At 33.9% G+C, this 15,650-nt stretch overlaps 1 pseudogene; it reads left to right on the top strand.

Annotated features, from left to right (window-relative positions):
- The first annotated feature begins 1,482 nt into the window (after nucleotides 1-1,482).
- LOC148198260 (rust resistance kinase Lr10 pseudogene) lies at nucleotides 1,483-5,831 on the top strand (annotated as a pseudogene).
- The last annotated feature ends 9,819 nt before the right edge of the window (nucleotides 5,832-15,650 follow it).

Raw genomic sequence — 15,650 nt, 5'->3', positions numbered from 1 at the left:
AAATATTTTATAATATTTTAATTTATAAAATATTAATTATTAAAAATAAATAAATAAAACATATAAAATTAAAATAAAAAAATTAAAAAAATATGTTAACCGTAAATAAGGTTACCATATTCGAATTATTTAATATGTTAACCGTGTTTCTAACGGCTAATATAATTTTTTCTATTTTAATTTTCGTTATTTGTTTTATTTATTTTTTTTAATAAATAAAGTTTTAATATTTTTTAAAATTATACATTTTATTTATTTTAATATTGTAATTATTATTATTATTAAGTAAAAATATAAATATAAATTTAAGAAAAAAATCCCAATACACATTTAAATGTCGGTTAAATAAATAGTTTTTAAATGTCGGTTAATTAAATCTTTTAATTGACTTTTAAAGACCGGTGAAGTATTTATGATATTTTTGTGGATAAAAATAAACATTGGAAGGTGCATGAACAATTACTCTTCCTCAACAAACATAGTTCCAGATATTACTTAATAGTTATCCACAGCTACTCCAATATTTTATACACTATCCCAATATAATATTAGATAAATAATTGCAATAAAATTTAAATAATAAGTTCAAATTTTATGAATATTTATTTTAATCTAAATTTATATTTAATATTTATAAATATCTTTTAAATTTTATTTTTAATATGATACTATTTTATTTAATTGAATAGTAAATTATATAAGATTAATCCGAACTTAACATTAATCCTAATTTAATATACTATTCATGAAGAACCAAAAACATTTTTGTTGGGATTCTTTTACTTCTGATTTTAAATATAAAATTTGCAATTTTTGACCTTTATAGTGCATCTTTCCGGTTTTCATAACCACATTTTGATTTCTTTCCTATTTTCATCGGTTACCATAGTTTTCTATAGTATTGTACCATTTAAAACATGTTTAGATAGTTACATTACAGTTTCATCCATTAGTTTAGAGCAGTTTACATGATTTGAGATTAGTTTTAGCATAGTTTTAGATTCTCAATAGTGAATAATTTTTGACTTTTTGTAGAGAGGTAAGTTTTAGGTTGTTTCTTAACTTTCTTTTAACATTTAAAACTTGTTTACAAACCTACAATGCATTTTATTTTTCTGGTTTATTGAATTTCATATTGAAATTTGGACTTGGGTTTAGATTTTCAATATCAATGTAGCAATAATAGAAAGTAGAGATGAAATGATATTGTGAAAATACTGTTACATTTAGTTAGGATTGCTATAGGCAGATTTTTATTTCCAAGTCAATTTGAGTAGTTAGTTTAGTTTTTATTAGTCTTTTAGCATTTTAAAGTTGTCTAGATACTTACATTCCAGTTTTATTTGCTACTTAGTGCAGTTTTGAGTTTTTACTTGGTTTAGTATGCATGGTAGTTTACATATATAAATTTAACTGCTATTTTTCTTTCTTTCAAACAATTCCTAAACATCACTTTGGTAGTTTGAATTGTTATCTTGTCAAATGTCAAATAGTGCAGTAATTGAGGTTACGATCATAGTTGGTAAGATTTTAATGGTGGTATTTTTTATTCAACGAATTTAACTATGTTTAGTGGTGATTTTCTGAGCTTTGGTCACAAGATTTCTAATCATACATTAACATTTTGTAGTGGTGATTTTGGTGAAGATAGGTATTTTGATTTCTGTGTGCAGAAAAAGACATCAGAAGAATGATAGATCAGTATTTTCTGGTTCAAAATTTCTGACTCTGACTATAAATAAATTTCTTAACGACATGGAAAGGAAGAAGCCAATCAGGTTTACTGATCAACAACTAAGGATTGCAACTAATAACTACTCTAACTTGTTGAGGTCAAGAGGTTTTGGAACAGTTTATAAGGGAATTTTCAGTAATGGGACTATTGTTGCAGTGAAGGTGTTAGTATTTTGAAGGTTGTGAAAGGAGTAGTTGATGTGGTAGAGAAAATGTAGAGATAGTAGAATGTAGAAGTAGTAGTTGAAAGAAGTGTTGTAGTTGTCTTTAGTTGTAGTAGATGTTAGCTCATACAAATGGTAGATGTTGGCTTCATACATCAAATGGTAGATGTTCATGGGTATTTATAGACCCATAGATTATTCTAGAACGTACTAGCCACAACTTATGTGGAATGTTCTAGATTTTTACCTATGTAGAATATTCTTGATTTTTCTTCCTATCTTAGGTTTTTCTAGAATATTCTAGAACTTGTATTACATTTCAATTCTTTTATCTAAGGAGCTTCTACATTTTTCTAGAATTTGCATTACTCTTTAATACTCCTCCTTAATGCAAATTCGGTAACTCCAAGCATTGTGTGCAGTAGTTCAAATCTTGGTCTTGGTAACATATCTTTAATTTGATCTTCTTCCTCCATTTCCTTGACCATAGTTCCTGCTTTGATGCTTCTTCATAACAATTAGGTTCAATCATGGCCATATTGCAAGTTTCATATATGTCTACCAAAGATCTTACTCTTCTAGGACTAGATTCAGGTGAAGAATCTTGTTGTGGAGGTGGAGAAAGCATACATGAATTTTCTACCTCTTCTTGAGTTTCTTCTTGAGATTGTTGCACTGGAAGTAGAATGTTGCTTTTAACAACTTTTTCTTCTTCCCAATTCCAAGAAGCATTTTCATCAACTTCAACATCTCGACTGATGATGAGCTTTTTCGTTTGTAGGTTGTAGACTCGATAGCCTTTTGATTGTGTGCTATATCCCAAGAATATTCCTCGTATAGTTTTGTCTTCAAGCTTGTGCCTCCTTTGATCAGGAACATGTATGTAGCAGATAGATCCAAATACTCGTAGGTGTTTAGCCGATGGCTTTCTCCCACTCCAAGCTTCAATAGGAGTCTTGTCTTGGACTGCTTTAGTTGGACATCTGTTTAGAATATAAACTGCAGTGTAAACTGCTTCAGCCCAAAAAGTGTTAGGCATACTTTTCTCTTTCAGCATTGATCTTGCCATCTCCATAACTGTGCGATTCTTTCTCTCTGACACGCCATTTTGTTGTGGAGTATATGCGACTGTAAGTTGTCGCTCTATGCCTTCATCTTCACAGAATTTGTCAAACTCGTGAGATGTGTACTCCTTGCCACGATCACTTCTAAGTACTTTTAGTTGTTTTCCACTTTGCTTCTCAACAAGGGCCTTGAATTTCTTGAATACTCCAAAAACTTCTGACTTTGCCTTTAAGAAATAGACCCATGTCATTCTAGAGAAGTCATCGATGAAGAGGATGAAATACCTGTTGTTATGATGTGAAGGTGTTCTCATCGGTCCGCAAACATCGGTATGAATCAACTCTAATAAGTCTTTTGCTCTCCATGCTTTGTCTGTCGAGAATGGTAATCGATGTTGTTTTCCGAGGAGACATCCTTCACATGATTCATTATTCTCCTTCAAGCATGGAAGATCTCTCATCATGTTTTTCGTATATAGAAGTTTTAAGGCATGTGTGTTGAAGTGGCCAAATCTCCTATGCCAAAGCCATGAGTCATCAACTTCTACCTTCATGGCAATATTAGTTCCAGGTTTGAAGCTTATAGGAAAGCTTCTATTTCTCTTCTCCATTTTTACTTGGCCAATTTCTATCATTTTACTGTCATAAATTTTGCATGTATCTTTCTCAAAATGAAGAGAATATCCATTCTCCATCATTTGGCCAATACTTAAAAGATTTTCTTTAAGATTTGGAACTAGTAAAACATCCTTGATGAATTTCGTACCTTTCTTTGTCTCCACCATGACAGTTCCTTTGCCTCGAGACTCCACTGTGGTGCCATTTCCTAGCCGAACTTTGACATTGACAGATTTATCAATGTCTTTGAAGATGCTTTGATCTTTCGCCATGTGATTGCTGCATCCACTATCCAAGTACCAACTTCCTTCTCTACCAGAAGATTCTTGATTGGCGTAGAATAAGAGTTTCTCTTGATTATCTTCTTCCGCAAAGTTTGCTTGATACTTATTTTTATTACGACAATACTTTTCTACGTGACCAAATTTCTTGCAATAGTGGCATTGAGGTTTTCCATGATGCCAACAATCTTTTTCCAAGTGACTTGTCTTTTTACATATGCCACATGGAGGATATTTTTCTTGACGAGTCTTCGAGAAGCTTCTAGGATTTTCTTTATTTCTAGAAATTTCTTCTCTACTTTTATTTCCTTCATATTCTTTATTCTGAGACCGTAATTTTAGTTTTGATTGAAAGGCATTTTCAACCGAGTCTTCTTCATGCCTTTTCAATCTTTGTTCATAAGCTTCAAGAGAGCCCATTAGTTGTGTGACTGACAATGTAGCCAAATCTTTTGTTTGTTCAATCGCGGTTGCGATTGCATCATACTTTTGGGGAATAGAAATTAAAATTTTCTCAACGATCTTTTTGTCAAGAATATTTTCCCCATAGGCTCTCATCTGACTAACTATTTCTTTTATTCTAGAATAGTAGTCTTTAATGGTCTCAGATTCTTTCATTCTTAATAATTCAAACTCTCGTCTTAGAGAATGAAGTTTAATATTGCGTACCTCGTCACTTCCTTGAAACTCCTCTTGTATTGTATTCCAAGCTTGTTTTGCACTTGTGGCACCAATTATCCTTGGAAAAATTGTCTCATCAACTGCTTGTTGAAGAACAAATAAAGCCCTTGAATCCTTCTGCTTGTTTTCTTTCAACTCCTTCTTTTGAGCTGCAGTAAGAGTAGAGGTGTCTTCTGGAATATTGAATCCCTCTTCTATGATATCCCATAAATCTTGAGAGCGGAAGAATGTCTTCATTTTGACACTCCAAAAATCATAATTTTCTCCTTTGAAAATAGGTACTGGAATTGATGATGTTTGATTAGTAGTAGCCATGTGTTGAGAATATATTTGGAAGTAGTAGAATGAGTTATAGTTTTGTTTGAGGTAGTTGAAAATTTTATCTACGCCCAGTAGATGACCGAACGTAGCTCTGATACCACTGTTAGTATTTTGAAGGTTGTGAAAGGAGTAGTTGATGTGGTAGAGAAAATGTAGAGATAGTAGAATGTAGAAGTAGTAGTTGAAAGAAGTGTTGTAGTTGTCTTTAGTTGTAGTAGATGTTAGCTCATACAAATGGTAGATGTTGGCTTCATACATCAAATGGTAGATGTTCATGGGTATTTATAGACCCATAGATTATTCTAGAACGTACTAGCCACAACTTATGTGGAATGTTCTAGATTTTTACCTATGTAGAATATTCTTGATTTTTCTTCCTATCTTAGGTTTTTCTAGAATATTCTAGAACTTGTATTACATTTCAATTCTTTTATCTAAGGAGCTTCTACATTTTTCTAGAATTTGCATTACTCTTTAATAGAAGGTTCTGCGAGGGACTTCAGACAAGAAAATCGAGGAGTAGTTTATGGCAGAAGTGGGAACGATTGGTAGAATTCATCATTTCAATCTTGTTAGACTCTATGGATTTTGCTTTGAAAAAAACCTGATAGCACTGGTGTATGAGTACATGGGTAATGGCTCTCTTGATAGATATTTGTTCCACGAAAAGAAGACCTTAGGATATGAAAAGCTTCATGCGATTGCAGTGGGAACAGCTAGAGGCATTGCTTATTTGCATGAGGAATGCCAACACAGAATAATCCATTACGACATAAAACCAGGAAATATTCTCTTGGACAGGAATTTTCAATCCTAAAGTTGTTGATTTTGGTTTATCCAAACTCTGCAACAAAGACAATACTCATATAACCATGACTGGAGGCAGAGGAACTCCAGATTATGCTGCACAAACCTTTTTCAAAGTGTGCTGTGAGATTTTTCAAAGAGAAAGTTTTTCAAAACTATGATTTACACTGTTACATAGTCGATTATATGCATGTTGCATTCGACTAAGTCTATTACTGTTTTGAAATTTTGTTAATGCTTGATATAACTGTCTAACGGTCATAGTTTTAAATATGTTGACCAAGCATTAAATGTCATTCAACTACAATAATTGCGAATTCAATTAATTGCTTTGACTGCTGCTAACTACTATAACATAATTGTTATATTCGACTGCATTAGTAGCTTAGTCGATCAAAATGCGTCAGAGATGTGTTATACTATAAATTGCCGCGAATTTGATTTCTGTAAGAAATTTTGTGAATCTAATAGTTTTTATGATATTTTTCAGAAAGTGTTATCTGGCAGAAAGAGGAAAAGAGCTCCAAAAATCAAGAAGTGACCGTGGTGATCATCTCCTTGTGATTTCTTGAAGAGCAAGTTTGCTATGTATTCAAAGCGCTGATCAATTCTGCACATTTGGGTGTAACTGCGAGATAAGAGTCTATAATCTTGTGAAGATTGGATTGAGGTTCCCTGTTGTGACCATAGGAAGAAGAGTGTGCGACGTTCTTGACTTTGAGAGGTGTCTCAAAGGGTTTAGACAACAGGAGAGGGAATTCTTGTTGCTGGTCTTTTTATTGTACTGTCTATATTTGATTAGAGGGTTAGAGATGTGTTTTATATTTTTGACGTGAGGTCTCTATAAAAGCCTTGTTGTAAAAACCTTGATCATTATAGTGCATTTGCTTCCTGTGGTTGGAAGGACACTAGATGTAGGCAGGTTGGCTGAACGAGTATAAAATTTTTTTTTGATCCCTACTCTTTTACTTTTAATCGACTTTACTTTGTACTTTTAAGAAATCTTTAAAGGCATCACTTTTTGCGAAAAAGACTTTAAAAGACTTTGTTTTTACGTTTCACCAATTCAACCCCCCCTCCCGCTCTTGGTGTGAGAAATTAAGCCATTCTATTTTAACAATTGGCACCAGAGCTAGTTTTCATAAAATATTTGAAAAACTAGTCGATTACTATTTTTGGTGAATCGACTGATCCTGGAAAATGGCTTTCAATTCTCAGACCTTTGGTGAAGGTGCTTCGACAAATAGACCAACACTATTTGCTGGAGAAAATTATGCTTTTTGGAAAATAAGGATGCAAATCTTTCTTGAATAGGTGGATGAAGGAGTTTGGGACTTTAAACGGTCCATATGAGCCCACTCATGTTTTAAATGGAAAAGATATTTTGAAAATTTTTTCTAAGTGGACTCAAGATGAGAACTGCAGAGGTCAATATGATGTTAAGGTTAGAAATTTGATTGCATCAGTACTAACAACGGATGAATTTTTTAGGATATCACAATGCAAGACGGCCAAAGAGATGTGGGAAGTCCTTGAAGTCACACATGAAGGAACAAATGAAGTAAAGAGAACCAGAAAGAATTCTCTCATACAGGAATATGAGTTGTTCAGAATGAAAGCGAGAGAGACTATCTATGAAGTACAGAAGCGATTCACACACCTAGTCAATCACCTCATGCCTCTTGGAAAAGTGTTTGACAAGGAGGAAATCAACATCAAAATATTGAAAAGCGTCAATAGAAGCTGGCAGCCGAAAGTCACTACAATATCTAAATCAAGAGACTTGACCAGCATGAACATGGCCACCTTATTTGGAAAACTTAGAGAACATGAATTGGAGCTTGGAAGGCTAAAGGAGGAAGAAATTGAAGAAAAGAAATCAATTGCTCTAAAGGCCACAAGCAAGAAAGTTGCAAAGAATCTTGAACCTGAAGCTGACTTAGAAACAGAACTGCATGACAAAGAGATAATGACCATGAGTTTAATCGATTTATGAAAAATTAAAGTTCCACCATTGACTATGCAGGTCCTGTAAAAGGAAAGAAAAGTTCAAGAACCAGTGTTGTCCAACGCTACAAGTGTAAAAGAGAAGGACACATCAAACCAGATTGTCCAGACTTGAAGATCAAACAAAAGGGAAGCAGAAAATTTCCACAAGACAAAGGAAGGAATCAAAAGAGTGCATACATTGCCTGGGAAAATAGTGATTCTGATTCTTCAAGCGATGAGGACTGCAACATTGAAGAAGAGTCAAATATTTGCTTCATGGTTGGATCTGCACGAACTGATTATGACAGTGATGAGGAATTTGAAAACGAGCCAATAGAAGTAAAGTATGACATGCTGCTAGATGCGTTTCAGGAAATACACGCAAAGGCTATGTGACTCCAATATAAGGTAAATCGACTTACCTCAAATTGAAAAAGGAGTTAAAAAATGCCTTAGAGTCTGCTAAGATAGTCAAAACTGAAACAAAGATAGTTGAAAAAGAATGTGAAAAATGTCCTGTTCATATTGAAAAAATTGATTACTTAACTAGCACTCTAGCAAAATTCACACAGGGAAAAGAAAACTTAGATGTCGTTCTAAGAGCTTCTGGTAGAGCTATCTACAGACAAGGAATTGGTTATAAGGCTCAAAGTAATAGGTTTAATTCAAAGAAATTTGTTGATCTTAGTAAACATGTTACTCATGCATGCTTTTTATTGTAACAATATTGGTCATAATGTTAGAAATTATTACTATAGAAAAGTTGGTGTTCCAAAAGGAAAGTATAGGTGGATCCCTAAGGAACAACTCTCTGAAACTAACAAGACAGGACCCAAATTCAAATGGGTACCAGCGTAAAAAATGTTTAATTGTTTTGTAGGGTAGTAGCTGCTGTTGAAGCAGTATTCAACTCAAGGAAGAACTACCATGATGAAATAAAAAATTCTTGAGATTCTGAAAGTGGTAACTGCTGTATTTTCATTGCATCATGCATAATAATTGTTTGTATGATTGATTGATGAATGCATGTTTGTTGAATGATTGATTGAGTGATTGTATTCTGTAAAAAACAACTCATCAATTCTTCTTTTCAGCATCAGAGGCCCAAATGTTGGCTTAATCTATAATTAAAAAAATCAAACAGCAAATAAGAAAAAGAAGAAAAATTATGCAATTAAAACAAAACATTTTTATTGAAAGATTTTCAGAAAAATTATTAATTTCCTACTTATTTACATAGAATACTAAAAATATACCTAAAAACCTATTTTTAACTAAAATTAAACAAAACTAAAGAATTAAGGGAAAAACATAAAACTAGCCTAATTCTAAACAATTAAAAACTAAAAGAAGCTAAGAAAGACTCCTAAACACAGAAAAATATGCAAAATTGGAGAGTTATCACCCCTTCATACACAATATCCCCATCATTCCCAAAATACAGAACTTGCCTCTACGACAACGACACCCCCTATGTGTATTAGCACCTCCAACAGCACCGTCGTCACGCCACCACAACACTGTCGTCACACCGCGACAACAACCTCGTTAAGAAACACCTTCGAACATCCCCCTTGCAACAATGTAATCCGTGAATGACCACCCTCCTCACCAGAACTCTCCTCATGTTGACACATTGATATAAGAAAAAAGGGGTTAGGGTTCGGGGTTCTGAACGATGGAGATTAGGTGAAGTCTCCGATGCTTGGGGTAGAGGGAGAGAGGAAGACTTGTGGGGAAGTTGCGCGAAAACATTTGGGACAATGGGAGAGGGAAATCCCAAATTCTCATTTCATTAAGTCGATGCTTATATCGGCGATCGTAATCCTTTGGTAATCACCACCTCACATGCCCTTTGATAAATTCATCGGTAAATCGATATTACCGGCGGACTAAAGGCCATCGGTATTAGTCCTTCGGTATATAGTGCATTTCCTGTAGTGAGAGAAGATTACATTTGAGAGTTGGTCTCTGTAAGTCTTGCTGATTTAACTCAAATCTTTATAGTGGAAGGTCTTGCAATCTCAAGTTGATTGAAAGGGATTGGATGTAGGCATTGAGGTCGAACCAATATAAAAATGTATGTTTCTTTTCTATCCTTTGACATTTTTACTACATTATTTTCATTATTGTCTTGTGTATTAAATATCATTCTAAAGATTTTCAAAAAGCTAGGAAAAGAAAGCATTTTTATTAAAAACCAATTCACCAACCCCCCTCCTCTTGGTAAGAGAAATAGGCCTAACATTTCTTACACTACGGGTTGTTATAATTAGCCAAGTTAACATAGCAATATTTTTAAACCTGATGCATGACAATGTTGTGATAGTTTTGCTTACAAAAATTATTGTGTTTTGAATTTATGAACATGTAGGAGTGTGACATGGCTATGTTCTCCTTTGTTTGTTCTGTGTCTCTTTTTTCAATAAATCTAACAACATATTCATTGTAATAATAGAGAAAGGTTTCATGGAAAAATGAGGATGAGGAAAAGGTGAAAAACAAATTTCACTCCAAGGCATATCATAGAAAAAAACTTGAGTGGATGGGAGATATTGTTTGGAATGGTCTTTAAAGTGTGATACGACCAAGAAAAATCGGATATCTGAGAAGGGTGGTTGTTTGCACACTAGGGGATTTATTAGTGTGCATGACCACGCAATTCGTTTGGTATGACATTTCTAGTGTTTTGCTTATTTGTACTTATATAAACTTTACAATATAATTGTTAAGAAGTCATTTTTTATTTGCAGTCATAGGAGCTTGGTCACTCAGTGCATGTTGACGAAATCTTTCAGTAGACACATATACGTCACTCAATACGAGAATATGTCGATGAAAGTTCTAGGCGCACACATGTCAGTTTCTACTAAGTACTCTATTACATTCAATATTACATTCGGTATTATGTTTTAAGCCTTAGTTTTATTTAACGCAAACATGTTTTCATTTAACAGGAATATTTTCAAAAAGGATTTTCTAGAGTAATATATGAGACTGCATCTGTTGGTGCATCAATATCTACTCCCCTAGATCCTGCAGAGGAGGAAAGACTGAGGAACCAATGTTGGTTAGAGGGTGTAGGTGGAAGGTACATGGGACGCGTATACAGTATTGGAAATGTTAGTAGTACTCAAGATGATTGTGTCGACAGTTACATACGATAGACACAGTCATCTTCTAGTCAACAATTGCATGTAGAGGACATTCATAACCTCCAAACGCAATTAGCAAGCAATGATCAACAGTTGAGACAATTTCAAGGTTTTATTAGAGCCATTATGCAGTACCTTCTGCCTCCGATAGTCGTAGCAGCACAACAATTTTTTCAACCTCAAGATGAACCACAAAATCACATATAGAATGATGTCCAACCATAAGATCAACCATAACTACATCAACCACAACATCCTCAAGATCAAAATGATTATTGTGATTATTAGTAGTAGTCATGTTTAGAATTTGTATGTATATATCTATTAAACGATCTAGAACTTTTTTATATAACATTTGATAATATCATGTAAACAATATTTAAGTATTTTGTCAAATCTTTCTCTGATTATTTTTAGTATTCCTGTGAAATCTTTACCAAGTATATGTGTTTAAGTATTACGTAAAGAGAATGTTCAGGTCTCTGAAAATGAAACAAGTGACCATATATTGCTAATGTGCTTGGAGGGTTACATACATACATATCAGTATGTAATTACATACGGATAATTTGTATCTAAGTTACATACAAATACTCCGTATGTAAGTTACATACGGATAATACGTATGTAAGTTACATACGCATAATCCGTATGTAAGTTACATATGGATAATCTATATGTAACTTACATTCGGATTGTTTGTATATAACTTACATCGAATAATTTGTATGTAACTTACATATGGAATATCCGTATGTAACTTAGATACGGATTATCCATATGTAATGTTACCTACGACCACATTATATACGGATTTTTGTCCTTATATGATATGGAATAGCATGCTTAGAAAGAGATAAGCCTAAGACTAATCATAACAATTAAGCAATGGAATTAAAAAGATTAAAATGGAAGAGAGAAAGGATAGGAAATTGAAGACACCCCACTTGAAATGATCCAAGATAAGTGCCAAGGTTGGATCGCCACATGCTCGCACAAGATAAGACCCAAAAGACAACTAAGATACAGAACTTTATCTCAAAGTAGATAAGCAAATGAATGTAAATCACTCTTGTTTCATTCAATCAAAGGTGTGTTCAAAAGAGACCTTTAGGTTGCTTATATAGCCTTAAGAGATGAAGTAGGTGGAGAGAACTAAAGGATGTGGGACTTGAAATGCCTTCAAGTCTGGACAACAGCACCTAAGAGTTTTTCTAAGTCCCACATCTCTTAAGTCTTCCACTTTTTAAGGGTTTATAAGCTTCCTAATGAGTCTAGAAATCAAAACTACAACTATACATGAGCTAACTTGCATTACAAGCAACTAAGTGAACAAGAGACTTATTTATTGTTCTTTCTTTTAAGTCCAAGCTATGAGAAGTCTCACATTGCTTGCACCTTAAAGAAAAGAAGAATATATAAGCTTCTTTACAACCAAACAAAGAGAAAGAAACTAGAAACTAGAATAGGCAAAATACAAGCCCAAGAAAACCTATGCTATTTCTTTTTATGCTTCTTGTCACTCTTAAAACTCTTCATGCTTGCTCCATCTATGATCATATCATCCCCCTAGGATGGAGAGGATTCGACCTCGAATCTTGAAAAACCTACAAAAAGAGAGATTAGTGACTTATTTCTTTTGTAATCCAAAGGAACTCCTCCTGGATCAAATTTTAACCTGCAAAAAGAATCAAACATATTGTGAATGAATTGATGTTTTCTAAACAATGTATATAGACAAGGAATATTAAAAGAAGGCATCTTTGGAATTGGATTGATTTTCTTAGTGAAAACTAGAAATCCTTCTTTAGAAAAACTTTTATTTTTGTCTTGAGTTAAGTGTAGGAAAGAAAATATTAACTCAAGATATGATTTAGAAATCGTTTGTGATAAAGTGGAAATAAGGGATGAAAAAGATGGAATATTTTCACAAAAAGAGCTTGGAAAAGGAAGAAAGCTTAATAATTGGAGAAAAGTGGAAGGATTGAAAAACTTCCCTAAAATGGCTTGAATCCTTTAGAATGATGGGAGTAGAAGGTGCCTTCAGTAGCACTTCCTTAGTAACTAGGACTTTTGCCTTCTCCTTTTCTCTTACAAATTCTTCTTTTTCTTTCTTTGCTCTCTCCTCTTTTTCTTTCCTCTCATTTTCTTCTTTTGCTCTCTCCTCTCTTTCTTTCCTTTCTCTTTTACTCTCTCCTCTTTTCTATCTTGAATGTCCTTATTTAATCAATGAAGCATGACCTTTACTTTTTCTTCACTTGATGAGAAAGAAGAACTATAAATTTGTTAAGGTGAGGAAGAGGTAGACTCAATAGTGACAATTTCATCTTCCCTATGCACACTGACCTTTTGTTAGGACAAGAAGATGTTATATGGTTGTTCCCTAAACATTTAAAACACTTAAGATGGCTAGGTCTAGAAAGAGATATGGAATTAGAAGATGAATTATGTGAAGAAGAAAGTTGAGGAGACTTATTAGAAAGCTTCCTAGAAACATCTTTGTCTTGCTCCTTTAATGATGAGGAATTATAGAATACATCTCTTGAGGAGTTTGAAAATTTAGTGTGGGAAACTTCTTTTCTCAAGAGTTTTTTTTTCTACTTTGATAGCTCTATGAATCACAACATTTCACTTCTCATTATCATGGGGTGTAACTAAATCTTGGATGTTTCTATGAAGTCCACTAATAAACCTTGTTATTTTTGTTTGTTCATTTTCAATTGTGTTAGTACAGTAGGATCACTTTGAGCTCACGAGCATACTCATCCACACTTCGTCTACCTTGAGTAAGTCATTGGAGCTTAACCAAGAGGTCCCTATGGTAGTGTGGAGCTACGAATTGCTGGAAGAAAATGTTCTTAAAATGTTCCCAAGAGTTCACGTGTGAGTCCATGGTGGTAATGTTCATCCTAGTTAGCCATTGCATGGCGTATTCCTCTAAAGCTAATGTAGCTAATTTTACACGTAAAACATTATCTACATTATACAAATCAAAAACTTGTTTTACTTTAGCTAGCCAATCTAAAAAAGTGAAGGATCTTCTTCTCCTTTGAAGAGCGGCAAGTTCACTTTTTGGCAAGGGAAGGTATTGGTCCATGGTTCTATCTTCTTGATGCTTATTGAAAGGACCATGACCATGAGGAGTGGACTTGCGCTCTTGGTGTCTATGTGTGCTTTCCTTTCATCTTATCCTCATTGTCCATCCTTCTACTAAGAGGATCAAGTTGATGTTGAAGTTGTTGAAGAGTTTTTGCCATGTCCAATTTGCTAGAAGCACTTCCTTGATAACTATCTTCATTAGAGGAAGAATGCCTTAAACATGTAGACATTATGCTAACCAAACAGCAGCAAGAACTCACAAAAAAAATGTTAGAACAGCAGCAAAATAATGACGTGAAACAGCAACAATGGACACTCAAAACAGCAGCACTTGCTTGGCTCAAAGCTCACGGTTTTAGCAAAAAAAACAAAGGAAGGATCACTCCACTCACTTGCACTCTTCACTCAAGATAGAATGGTGTCTCAAAGTTAGATTTTTAGAGCACAAAATCAGTGACAAAGACAAGTGAAAGGATGTACAATCCAACCTCAACAAATAAAAGAACACAATCCAAGAGACATGCACTTCAAGAGGTAAAAAGCAAGTGAAAACTACTAGACAAGTGATGTAAAAGGAACATATGAAAGCAAGAAAATTGGCACAGAAAAAATGGCAGCACACTAGAAACTATAAGAGACAAAACAATAATGAAATGAAGGAGTCAAAACAAAGGCACATGTGAAGAAAAAAAAATACTACAGCAAACAAAAATTACACAAACTAGAGGTAATCACACCAAAAACATTATGCATACATGAAGAGAAAGACCTTAAAATGAGTGGAAATAATTTGGCATGCTTCAAACCTATATGTTCTGTAAAGTGATGATAAAAGAGGCTCAAAATGCAGCTGCCAAACACACAAAACAGTGAAGAAATGTCTCGGCCAGACCAGCAAAGGCAAAGCAAAAAGATTTGGATTTTATTGGTTCATGCAGTTTTGTATCTAGTATCGGCCAAGCATGGTTAAAGTGACTATGTGTGTTTGATCAAAGCTGAAATTTGTTTTGTTTAATACCTCTCTACTAATGCAAACCATACAAGCAAAGCCTACACACTTAAATCCCAAGGTGATCCATCTCAATTCAGCATGCATAAGCAATGATGCAAAGAACTCTTAGCAAGTGCAATTTCAAGAAAATTTTTCTAGAAAACTCTTAAAGAGGAACACATATACTCAAAGCAAAGGATAAAACAGGCAAGAAAGACTCTAAACAGACCAGCCAAGACAAGAATTAATAGCTGGACAAGGAACACACAAAAGGAATTAGAAGCCTACTTGTTAAAGACCTTCAAAGATGCTTATTGCTTGTGTTGGAAGGTGCTGGTTGTAGCCTCTGGACAACAGCGTTTAACCACTTCTAGGCACTTGATTGAAGGCTTTTGAGCATCCTTAAAAGTTTCTTGATGAAGTACAACATCCAGTAGAGAAATTCCAGCCACCAAAACAGCAAGCACATATAGCAAAACAGATTTGAATCACTGAAACAGCAAGCACTGGACGGAACAGTGAATGAAGTAGCACCAATTTGACATAGTAAACGAATGAATTAAAACGAAATAAGAATTGGATATTTTTGTTGACATGTAAACGAAAGTGTAGAAACCTATGTTATTTCTTTTTATGCTTGTTGTCATTCTTAAACTCTTCATGTTTGCTCTATATCTATGATCATATCAGTATATAATTTATATGTAACAGGATCTTTTAGATTATATATGGATTTCGACCGTATA

Source organism: Vigna umbellata, chromosome 5, assembly GCF_029865625.1.
Source record: "Vigna umbellata cultivar VRB3 chromosome 5, Vumbellata_1.0, whole genome shotgun sequence".
Lineage (NCBI taxonomy): Eukaryota > Viridiplantae > Streptophyta > Magnoliopsida > Fabales > Fabaceae > Vigna > Vigna umbellata.
This window is presented reverse-complemented; position numbering and strand designations above follow the sequence as displayed.